Source organism: Nilaparvata lugens, chromosome 9 (genome assembly GCF_014356525.2).
Source record: "Nilaparvata lugens isolate BPH chromosome 9, ASM1435652v1, whole genome shotgun sequence".
Taxonomy (NCBI): domain Eukaryota; kingdom Metazoa; phylum Arthropoda; class Insecta; order Hemiptera; family Delphacidae; genus Nilaparvata; species Nilaparvata lugens.
In genome coordinates, this window is record NC_052512.1 from 43,140,088 (window position 1) to 43,152,953 (window position 12,866).

The 12,866-nt window shown below is 34.5% G+C and overlaps 1 protein-coding gene across 1 annotated transcript in view; it reads left to right on the top strand.

The window, feature by feature from the left end:
- Window positions 1-5,201: 5,201 nt before the first annotated feature.
- LOC111050398 overlaps window positions 5,202-12,866 on the top strand; it is a 124,425-nt gene continuing 116,760 nt past the window's right edge. Inside the window, exons 1-2 of the mRNA XM_039435915.1 lie at window positions 5,202-5,437; window positions 11,761-11,796. The gene's annotated coding sequence lies outside the window, so the exon portion shown is untranslated. The remainder of the gene's footprint in view (window positions 5,438-11,760; window positions 11,797-12,866) is intronic.

Consider the following 12,866-nt stretch of genomic DNA (forward strand, 5'->3'; position numbering starts at 1 on the left):
TTATTGGATGCATGCGTCATTGTATGCAATTAATTGACCGAGCGAAGTGAGGTCTAAGATCCATGTCGACGGTTTTGCATTTCTCTTTATGTTTATATGTTGCGCATTTACGCGTCGACGTATATGAAACTCTGAAATTACTGATCTATCAGCATAGAAAATAATCAGTAAATCATGTATCATCACAGGCATATAATTGACCGAGCGAAGTGAGGTCTAAGATTCAAGTCGACGGTTTGGCATTTCTCTTAATGTTTGAATGTTTAAATGCTTAAATGTTTGTATGTTGCGCATTTACGGCCAAACACGGTAATAGATTTTCATGAAATTTGACAGATATGTTCCTTTTTGAATTGCGCGTCGACATGTATACAAGGTTTTTGAAAATTTTGCATTTCAAGGATAATATGAAAGGAAAAGGAGCCTCCTTCATACGCCAATATTAGAGTAAAAATCAGACTATAGAATTATTCATCATAATCAACTGTCGAGTAGATTATAAATTGCTTGCAATGACGCATGCAATTCAATATCTCAATGTAACTTGGTGAAAACACAGCTGTTGTATGAACTATTGATTGCATGCAATGAGGCATGCAATTGATAGCCTGGAGTAGCATAGTATTTTCTCCCGACTTTTCTCTGCTTTCAACTCGGTAAGCTTTTGATGATAGTGGCATAGCTGTTCACATCAAATAATTAGCATTGTCGATACAACAACCCAAACAGCCATTAGTCGTTTATACACCGATATCTCGCCGACACGACAGGACAGGACAGGACAGAATCTACTCTGATAAACAGTATTAGAGGAGACTGTGGTTTATAACTGCGCGAGGTCTACTGTTCACAGAACTACAATAGCCTTTGTTAGACATGGCTAGCTTCGGGAATTATCTTATCATGGAAATTAATGTTGATTAAATAGAATATCGACAAAATCATGTTGTCAATAGAATGAATATTATATTATCGATTTATCACTATTGAACAAATCTGGTGTGGTACACTCACACAACTTTCCTTGCTCATTGAACTGGGAGCCTCAATCTTAAACGACAATAATCTAGAGAAATAACATAATGACGATTGGCGGCAACATAATTCAAGTTCAAGTTCATTTATTGACACACTTTACAATTTACAATAATAAATAATACACAAAACATTACAAAACAATAATATAAAGTGGTTAGGTAACCTCATTTGAAAAAACGTGTTGAGGCACCATCACACTGAAAATAAAGAAAGAGTAGCTTAGAGCCTAGCTAAAATTATATAAAAACTTGATAAATGTTTATAATAAAGAGAAAAAATATTGTTGAAGAGTACTAAGAGATAAACTGTCCCTTCATAATGTATCATTCACTGCAATATGATAATATCAAAAATACAATATAAAAGTACTATACTATCTAAACAGAAACTCAACATCTTCTAGTGAAAACAACCAGATTTCAATTCCTTGAGAAAATTCTTAAATTTAAACTAGAGGACACATGGAAAGGTAGATAATTATAAAACTTTAAAGCACAAAAAGTAAAAAACCTACGAAAAGCTTCAACATTAGCCTTCAACAGAATGACCTTATTTTGAAATCTCAAACGACTAGAGTAAACTCTAGCATTACTTTGAACATTTCCTCCTCTAATGAAAATATTCTTAAAACTCTAAAGACATATAAATATCTTAATGGCAAAATATGAAATTGTTTAAAAAAAACCATTGCATGTTCCGTTCTAGGTACACGCGCCATTATTCTGATAATTTTCTTTTGTGCAACTAAAAGTGTATTGATATTTGTGAAATAAATACCTCCCCAACAAGTGATCCCATATGTAGCTTACTTTCAATAATGGAAAAATAGATCAACCTTAATACATTTACATGGCAATATTCTTTAAGTAGTAGAATGTTCTTATAGCAGATAACATATATTTATTAATAGAGTTAATATGCTCATTCCATTACAATTTTTATCAATAAAAAGGCCTAAATATTTGATTTTATCAACTTGCTCAATAAGCATACAACTATAACATTCAAATCATATAAAATTGCAATATCAGACTTTAAACAAATATTACATTTATAATACAAAGGTTTGATACAAGAATTTTATCCTTTAAAGAGAAATGAATAAACTTAGTTTTATTACTAAGGGATAATTTATTGAAAGAAAACCACAATTTTAATAACTGAAGATCATACTGAACATCTTTTTTTGCAATTCCAAAGCAGATTTTGAGTTGTAACATAAAGCAGTATCATCCGCAAAACTAGTAAGTGATCCTTTAAAGGGTCCACTACTAAGACTATTTATAAATATCAAAAAAAGAATAGGTCCAAGGACCGATCCTTGCGGAACACCACAGTTTATTGGTTTGAAGGAGCTAAATACATCATTAATTATTTTAACACATTGACTCTGTTATTCAAATAGCTTTTAAAAAATTCCAAGCAAAACCCTGAGCCCGCAAACCACATTACATTCAGTAACAAACTGTGATCCACAGTGTCAAAAGCTTTGGTTATATCTATAAAAAAACCACCCACGCTCAATTTATTATTAAGCCCTGATATAAATCTGCACAGAAATTCAATAACGCATCTTCTGTGGATTTTTCTTCCAAACACCAAATTGCTTTTCAGAGAAAAAAACCTTTATTTTTAAGAAATCAATACATCGTTTTTTAATAGCCTTTTCAAAGATTTTTGCAAAAACACTAAGTAATGATATCGGTCTATAATTGTTCAAATCACAAATGTCACCTTTTTTAAAAAGAGGAATCACAACAGCAACTTTTAGTGATTCCGGAAAAATGCCATGATAAAACTAAAATTAATCAAATACGAAAGTATTGGAGAAATTATACTACTAATCTCTTTAATAATAGAAGCAGATATTCTGTCAAACCCAGAAGATTTTTTCGAGTCCAATGAATTTATAATCATTTCTACTTCCGAAACAGTAGTCTCAAAGAAATAGAAAGAATTCATCACTCGTTTCAATTTGAATAAAGTCCTATACTCTTTATTTCTCATCATCTGGCGGATCTAATTTAAGTTTCAGCTGATCACTAACACTAACGAAAAAGCTATTAAATTCCTCTGCAATCTTATTTTCATCTTCCAAAATGACACTAGGTTTACCCCTGCTTTGATCTTTATAATTTTATTATTTTTTGACTTTTTTTCTAATATCTCATTTATAGTCTTCCATTGTTTCTTTATATCATTTTTATTTACACTAAATAAATTCAAGTAATATTGCTCTTTTCTATAATCCATATCTCTTTTTAATCGATCACAATAGCGTTTAAAATAATTCTGAAATCTTAAATCACCTATTCGTTTCTTAACTTTTTTATACATTTTATTCCTATATCTTTGCCTTTCACACAGCGACTGTGTCATCCATGGTTTCAGAATGGTGTGCTTGTAATTATTTTTGCATTCCAACAATTCAGTAGCTTTATCAATATTATCGTTTAGAACATCAAGAAAAATATTAAACGCTCTATTTACATCACCCTCGGAATAAACTGACGACCAGTCCACCGATCTAAGATTATTTTTTAACAGTTCATAATTTAATTATTATTTTATTTAATAATTATTTGAAACTACGATCGGACTACTGTATATGTGTGTATATAATTATTGTTTTCAGAGTACTTTTTCCTTTGTGTAAATTGTGAAATTCGATGATTTTTTTAAAAGTCGTCAAAACAGCTGTTCTACAGATGAAATATCACGACTATGTGTTCTTTTTATGAACTCCAACTACCTACCTCATGCACGAGAAGGAGGTTACAAAGTCCATTTCTCAAGGATGGGGTGGACCCCCCATTAGTTTCCCAGAAAGGAGACTCATGCCAGTTGATGGAGTTGATAAATAACTATACAGGGTATGAATTTGAAAAGAATCGGTTGAGTCGTTTTTGAGAAAATCGTGAAAAACATGGTTTTTCAGTAATTATCCGCCATTTTTCTCAAAAATATTTCGGAGCTCCTGCAATTTTCCAGAAATGAGACTCATGTCAGTTGATAGGGCTTATAAATAGCTATCCATGGTATAAATTTGAAGAAAATCTGAAGAGCCGTTTTCGAGAAAACCGTGAAAACATGGTCTTTTGGTAATCATCGGCCATTTTTTCCGCCATTTTGAATTCAATTTCATTGAATCTCTTATTGTCGGATCCTCATGATATAAGGACCTTGAGTTTAAAATTTTAGTCAATCGGTTGATTAGGAATGGAGTTATCGTGTTCACAGACATCCACACATACACACACACACACAACCACACCCACACACACAACACACACACACACACACACACACCCACACAACACACACACACACACACACACACACACACACACACACACACCACACCACACACCCACACACACACCACATATATATATATATATATATATATATACTCACACACACACACATACCAACATCCAAAAATCATGTTTATGGACTCAGGGGACCTTGAAACGTATAGAAAACTTGAAATTAGGGTTCCTTAATTTTTTTTGGAAAGCAATACTTTCCTTACCTATGGCGAGGAAAGTAATAATGTTAATTAAATAGAATATCGACAAAATCATGTTGTCAATAGAATTAATATTATATTATCGATTTATCACTATTGAAATAAAACTCATTTTCAATGTCAAGACGAAAAATTATCATTCAATTTAACTCTCAAGGCTTTCTCAAATTGTAATCTGTCACGTCCCATATACTATACTCAGTTCCACATTCTAATGGCAGTGAAGAAAGATAGTGAACAGGGTTGCCGATTCTCTGCCTTGCCATTGCCTTCCATAGAAGATATCTGAAAAACCGTTATAATATTAACTGTTCAATCTTGTCTACAATAATCAAATCTAATTTATTTGTTGAATAAATAAATTTTCCAATTATAAGTAATTTAAATTGAGAGTCCACGTTATTGTAACCCAATCTGGCAACATGGTGTAGGTAGAAAAGGATAGCGCTATCTGCTTTGTAGAATGATAGACAAGGATAGCAACACCAATGTTGATCAAACACTGCCATTATAACGTGGACCTCAATCTATTTTTAACACACAGTAATTAGCGATTCTTTATTCGGTGTCACAGATTAATGCTTCAGCCATTTTTGTTTGTCAGAGGAATATTTTATCATTTTAAAAATTGGTTGATAAGAAGATTTGGAAGTGTATGTTTTTTGTGGCTTCAAGTTAGATTGTCAATTATGGTAGATAAATAAAAAAAATCAGTTTATTCCAGTGTTTGAAGTGTTTTGTAGTTTAATTTGAAGTTTAGTTTGAAGTTTAGTTTAGTTAATCATGGATTTCCTGAGAGTTATCAATATATTGTTGATAGTCTTCATATCTGCTGAATACGCTCTCTCTTCAAAACAAGGAGCAGCTGTAAAGTACTCATTTATTTCAAATTTCATGATATTTTTAGTATATTCTGATACTTGAAAACATTGAATGATTCTCTCCAAATATTATTTAACAGTGCCTAAATTTGAGAGGATATAAAGGCCTTTAGTGAGGTCCATTTCACTTTCCTTGCCCTATTACCATAGGTAAGGAAAGTATTGCTTTCCGAAAATGATTAAGGTACCCCAATTTCAAGTTTTCTATACGTTTCATTTATGAACTGCTCTACCTACCTACCTCATGAGAAGGAGGTTACAAAGTCCATTTCTCAAGGATGGGTTGGAACCCCCATTGGTTTCCCAGAAAGGAGGCTCATGCCAGTTGATAGAGCTGATAAATAACTATACAGGGTATGAATTTGAAAAAAATCGGTCAAGTCATTTTTGAGAAAATCGTGAAAAACATGGTTTTTTAGTAATCATCCGCCACTTTTCTCAAGAATATTACGGAGCTCCTGCAATTTTTCCAGAGATGAGACACATGTCAGTTGATAGGGCTTATGAATAGCTATCCATGGTATAAATTTGAAGAAAATCGTTAGAGCCGTTTTCGAGAAAACCGTGAGAAACATGGTTTTTTAGTAATTATCCACTATTTTTTCCGCCATCTTGAATTGAATTCTATTGAATTTCTTATTGTCGGGTCCTCATTGTATGAGGACCTTAAGTTTAAAATTTCAAGTCAATCGGTTAATTAGTAATGGAGTTATCGTGTTCACAGACACACACACACACACACACACACACACACACACACACACACACCACACACACACACCACCACACACACACACACACCACACCCACACACACACACACACACAACACACACACACACACAGACCAACACCCAAAAATCATGTTTTTGGACTCAGGGACCTTGAAACGTATAGAAAACATTAAATTAGGGTACCTTAATTTTTTTTGGAAAGCAATACTTTCCTTACCTATGGTAATAGGGCAAGGAAAATAAAAATAAGTTTTTTGGGTATTGATCTGTATGTGTATGTGTGTATGTGCGTCTGTGTACACGATATCTCATCTCCCAATTGACGGAATGACTTGGAATTTGGAACTCAAGGTCCTTACAATATAAGAATCCGACACGAACAGTCTCGATCAAATGCAATTCAAGATGGCGGCTAAAATGGCGAAAATGTTGTCAAAAAACAGAGGGTTTTCACGATCTTCTCGAAAACGGCTCCAACGATTTTGATCAAATTTATACCTGAAATAGTCATTGATAAGTTCTATCGACTGCCACAAGTCCCATATCTGTGAAAATTCCAGGAGCTCCGCCCCATCAATGCAAAGTTTGATTTCAGATTCCCAATTATCAGGCTTCAGATACAATTTAAACAAGAAAAATTGAGTGGAAAAGATTGTGCATTGAAATCTCTACAATTAATGTCCAGTAACATTTCCACCTAAAATTGAAAATAAGCTCGAAATTCGAAAAAATGAGATTATTCAATTGCAAACTATTGGCAACTGTTGATTCTATTGAATCATTCACTATGAAGAGATAGCAGACTTCGTGTGTCTGCAGCGTTATTGTCCTGTCACAAGCTGGCTCAGATCTTAGAATAGTAGATTTGATATGCGCGGGAACACTAGCGTCAGTTGATCAATTTTCATAACGGCAAGGAAAGTTGTGTGAGTGCGCCACACCTGATTTTTTATTTATTGATGAACAGAACAGAGTTATTCTTCAAAATGATTGGGGAAGGACTAACAGGCACAGCCCAAATATGTTTCTTCCCCAAATTTTAATTTATACAATATAAATGGTCCAAAAATTGGGTTATGTTCCATACACTTGAATAATTCAGGTCCATTTTTCAGTCCAAATATTTGGAAATAGAAACGTTATAATTTAGATTGTTGACAAATCAAAATAAATAACAAAACAACACTCACCAATCACGCAAAACTGTAAAATGACCAGTAGTTCTAAGAACAGTAGACCTCACGCAGTATTCTCATCCACAAGTACCTGATTGAAACTATAGATCTTATGGAAATACAGCAATAGACTGGCTTCTCCACATATCTGTGTAATCACTTTTTAGCTGATTTATGATGAATAATTCTATAGTCTGATTTTTACTCTAATATTGGCATATGAAGGAGGCTCCTTTTTCCTTTTATATTATTCTTGGAATGCAAAATTTCCAAAAACCTTGTATATACGTCGACGCGCAATTAAAAAATTACATGTCGAATTCCATGAAAATCTATTACCGCGTTTCGCCGTAAATGCGCAACATATAAACATTAAGAGAAATGCCAAACCGTCGACTTGAATTTTAGACCTCACTTCGCTCGGTCAATAATTTATCACTCGACAAAAGTATCTATTTAAACTGCTATTATAACGTGGAGCTCACTATAGAATGAACAGTTAATATTACATCAATAAACCTGTATCAGCTACCATCTATAGAAGGCATTGACAAGACAGAGGTTCAGCAACGTTGTTCTCCTATCTTTCTCCACTGCCAATATAACGTGGACCTCACTGTAGGTATTTTTCTTCCTCTTTTTCTTTTCAGCTCACCCCGCCATGATGCCTGTTTTGAATTTTATTATAAATTTATTTTTGATTGTAATTTTTTGTATTTTTTGATTTCTTCTATGTATATTGTGTTGATTCAAATAGAATTATTGATTGATTTAATAACTAATATTATATTGCAACAACTTTTATGTGAAATCACATAAAAATAATAATATTATAATTTTAATAATATAAATATCGGTGGACCGAGTTTTGCTCTGGAGTAAAAAGCATGAAAAAATTATTACGAGAAGAAACTATAGTATATAATAATTTCTAGTCCATACAGAAATGTTCTATCTAATCACAATAAATTAAGATCAATTCCCATATGAATGCAAAAATGTCTCCTCTCACAAAGACCCGGTTGCACAAAAGCTGGTTAAATTTTAATCCTGGTTGATTTCACGTGAACCAAATCAGAGAAGACCATTTCAAAAAGATTGCTTCTACTGGAATTAATTAGGTTTGAAAATAACCCGGCTTTTGTGCAACCGGCACTAAGTACCTGATTGAATGATTACAAAAGTTCAACAGCTGAGTCATAATTTTGTCTCAGTCCCACACACATGCACTCGCTCACTATTTATTTATTTATTATTTTACAAAGGCGACTCTCTAGAAGTATTTTAAGTCTAGGTGATGATGATGATGGGATGAATAATAATACAATGAAGGTAGAGTTATGAATGAATAAGAATTATAGGTTATATATGCTATCCACTTGAATTGATTCGAGTATACTCACTTCCATCATCAACAGACGACGAAGTTATCATCTGTTTTTCGAGGATGAATAATTATTATCATTTTCATGTCCTTCAGCGAGTTTTCCCATGGATGAGACCTAGTGCAATCGAATTTTTATATCATAAACCTACTATGTTCCAAATTTCGTGAAAATCGTTAGAGCCGTTTTCGAGATCCGTTGAGCTGCGTACAAATATACGCGCCTCGAACCCGCACCGAGCACGCTCCTCCCTTGTACCGCTCTCGTACCGCCCTCGTACCACCATCGAACCACAGTCGCTCCGCCCACGCACCCATCATGAACGTTACGGAAGATGTTAGATCTTCTCGCGTTCCCTGGTCGAACCACTGTTGCTCCCCGGTCGATCATCAATCGCTCAAACGTTCGGTTGCGGAGCAGAGCGAAAGTCTGTACGCACCTTTAGACATACATAACCAGATAGCCAGATAACCAGATACAAAAATATAAAAATATAAACAGATATACAGAAATTGCTTGCTTAATATAATAGGATAATTCTACAGATGGAAATTTATAATTTTATTTTGTTTTTCCCGGGCTGACAAAATAATAATTTTTGAATATTAGAATTCCCATCCAGCTGTTCTCCATGTTGTCAAATTTGCAGTAGCAGAAGTCTTCGGGGTGAATTATAGCATTTAATTTGAAATTTTCGCCACACTGCACAGAAAGCAGCTGTTTTCCAGTCCCTACGTAGATCTGAAAGACATTGTTTGCAGACGACTCTCGTCTGACGTCAGAATAGGTTTCATTCCGGCCTAGGCCAGAAAGAGTACACTTTCCGGCCGCTGAATTTCAAGTGTGCTAAAACAGCTGATCAAAAAAAAAATTCATTATTTGAGTTCATTTTTCAATAATTAAAACATTTATAATAATATCATCTTATTGTCATTTGAAAGAATAAAAAAGTATAAACTCAACCTCCCACATAATTGAACATCATCTTTTAGGCTATTTAGACAAATCAGAATAAAAAATAAAAATACTTGGACAATTTCCTGATATCCAGATTACCTCAGATTTGCTAGAGCTATCACCTTCCACTTCTGCTTTCGGAAGTGCTTAGTAAACAACTATTCTCATATTATATATTGTTTATTTTTGTGTGTGGCGAAAAATAGCGTTCGCACCACGGGAAAAAATGTTTTTCCGGCTCTCAATCTTTTCTAGTCCTCGGCCTACAATTTACACTATTCAATACTCAGATGAACAAGCAAATTTTGAATCAAATAGATACTATTAGAGTCTAGAATCAATAAAATCTAGAACAGTAACATAACCGTATTCAAAAAGTCTAAATTTTGAATAATTAAACTAGAAATTTTTGAGCTAAAAATTTCACACTTTTTCCGTTATCATCATTTTGTTAATAACTTTAGTGCTATTGCAGCTTAACAATATCTAATTTGGATTCTCGTTTAATAATACAGTAAATATTTCACAACATTCTTGGGTCAGTCTGTGCCGGTAGCACAAAAACCGGTTAAATTTTAATCTTGATCAATCCTACGAGAACCAATCAGAGGAACGCCTTCTCTGTTCAATCGCCTATCGCCTTCTCTCGCCTTCAATCAACGCCTTCTCATCTGATTGGTTCTCGTGAAATTAACCACGGTTACAATTTAACCGGCCTTTTGTGCAACTAGGCCTCTGTATATCAAAATTGGACAAATGATAGATGAAAAATTGTTTGAAATGTAAATATACAGAGTGTTTCCAAGCTCCCTACTCTCTGAAATAATTTGCTAAAATTTTTAGAATATGAATACAATATTGCTATTCTGTATTTTTCGCCACACTGCACAGAAAGCAGCTGTTTTCCAGTCCCTACGTAGATCTGAAAGACATTGTTTGCAGACGACTCTCGTCTGACGTCAGAACAGGTTTCTTTCCGGCCTAGGCCGGGAAGAGTACCCTTTCCAGCTGCTAACATGGAACTAAGAAAGGTGATCAAAAAACAGCTGATCAAAAAACAACTTTTCATTATTTGTGCTCATTATTCAATAATTAGATCATTTATAATAATATCATCTTATTGTCATTTGAAAGAATAAAAAAGTATAAACTCAACCTCCCACATAATTGAACATCATCTTTTAGGTTATTTAGACAAATCAGAATAAAAAATAAAAATACTTGGACAATTTCCTGATATTCAGATTACCTCAGATTTGCTAGAGCTATCACCTTCCACTTCTGCTTTCGGAAGTGCTTAGTAAACAACTATTCTCATATTATATATTGTTTATTTTTGTGTGTGGCGAAAAATAGCGTTCGCACCACGGGCAATAGCTATTTGTGCAACTAGTGCGCAAAGTGACAGTTTGCTGCATCGAAAGAAACGTTTACGCCCAAGCCGTAGGCGAGGGCGGAATGGTTTCTTGAGTGCAGCAAATGAACTTTGCGCACGTATTTCACATTAAATTTCTCCTACAGTTACCATTGAATATAAAAAGTGGGTAATTATGGGTAAAATTGCCTGAATAATGTAGTAGTGTTTGAATGGCGGGGGGCAGCTGTGTGGTGTGTGCTGTGGTGGCATTGTGCTGTCGTTGTCCTCCATTATAATATCTACTTAATAATTAGCGCGTTGTGCTTGGTTGCACCTCTGCTCACTATAGCAGCCACAGCAGTCACTGTTACCAACTTCATTTTGATTTTGCTGCACTGTTGCTCCATATAACCTACTAACTATTTTGCGTTGCCATGTTGCAAATCTGGAGTACGCAAAGTACTCACTTTGCGCACTAGTGCGGAAAAGTGATTCTTTGCAGCCTGCAATCAGTGCACAAATGGTCACTTTTCAGGGTAGCTGTAGGGAAAAATGTTTTTCTGGCTCTCAATCTTTTCTAGTGCTCTGCCTACGGCCTCGGACTTGAAAACCGATTTCGAGCCAGAAAAATCTAATTTTCTGCTCTAGGTACGAAATATACTATAACCAATAGAATAATCTGTAAATAATAATCTTTTCCAGATGTTGGATAAGCATGCCGAGACCAGGGGGGAAACCGTAAGTTTCATCTTGTATCATTCTTGTATCATCCTTGTATCATCTTTGAACCATCCTTGTATCATCTCTGTATCATCTTTGCACCATCTCTGTATCATCTTTGTACCATCCTTGTATCATCTCTGTATCATCTCCTTATCATCTCTGTATCATCTTTGTACCATCCTTGTATCATCTTTGCACCATCTCTGTATCATCTTTGCACCATCTCTGTATCATCTTTGTACCATCCTTGTATCATCTCTGTATAATCTTTGCACCATCTCTGTATCATCGTTGCACCATCTCTGTATCATCTTTGTACCATCCTTGTATCATCTCTGTATCATCTCCTTATCATCTCTGTATCATCTTTGTACCATCCTTGTATCATCTTTGCACCATCTCTGTATCATCTTTGCACCATCACTGTATCATCTTTGCACCATCTCTGTATCATCTTTGCACCATCTCTGTATCATCTTTGTACCATCCTTGTATCATCTCAGTATCATCTTTGCACCATCTCTGTATCATCTTTGCACCATCTCTGTATCATCTTTGTACCATCCTTGTATCATCTCTGTATCATCTCCTTATCATCTCTGTATCATCTTTGTACCATCCTTGTATCATCTCAGTATCATCTTTGCACCATCTCTGTATCATCTTTGCACCATCTCTGTATCATCTTTGTACCATCCTTGTATCATCTCTGTATCATCTCCTTATCATCTCTGTATCATCTTTGTACCATCCTTGTATCATCTTTGCACCATCTCTGTATCATCTTTGCACCATCTCTGTATCATCTTTGTACCATCCTTGTATCATCTCTGTATAATCTTTGCACCATCTCTGTATCATCTTTGCACCATCTCTGTATCATCTTTGTACCATCCTTGTATCATCTCTGTATAATCTTTGCACCATCTCTGTATCATCTTTGCACCATCTCTGTATCATCTTTGTACCATCCTTGTATCATCACAGTATCATCTTTGCATCATCTCTGTATCATCTTTGCACCATCTCTGTATCATCTTTGTACCATCCTTGTATCATCTCTGTATCATTTCCTTATCATCTCT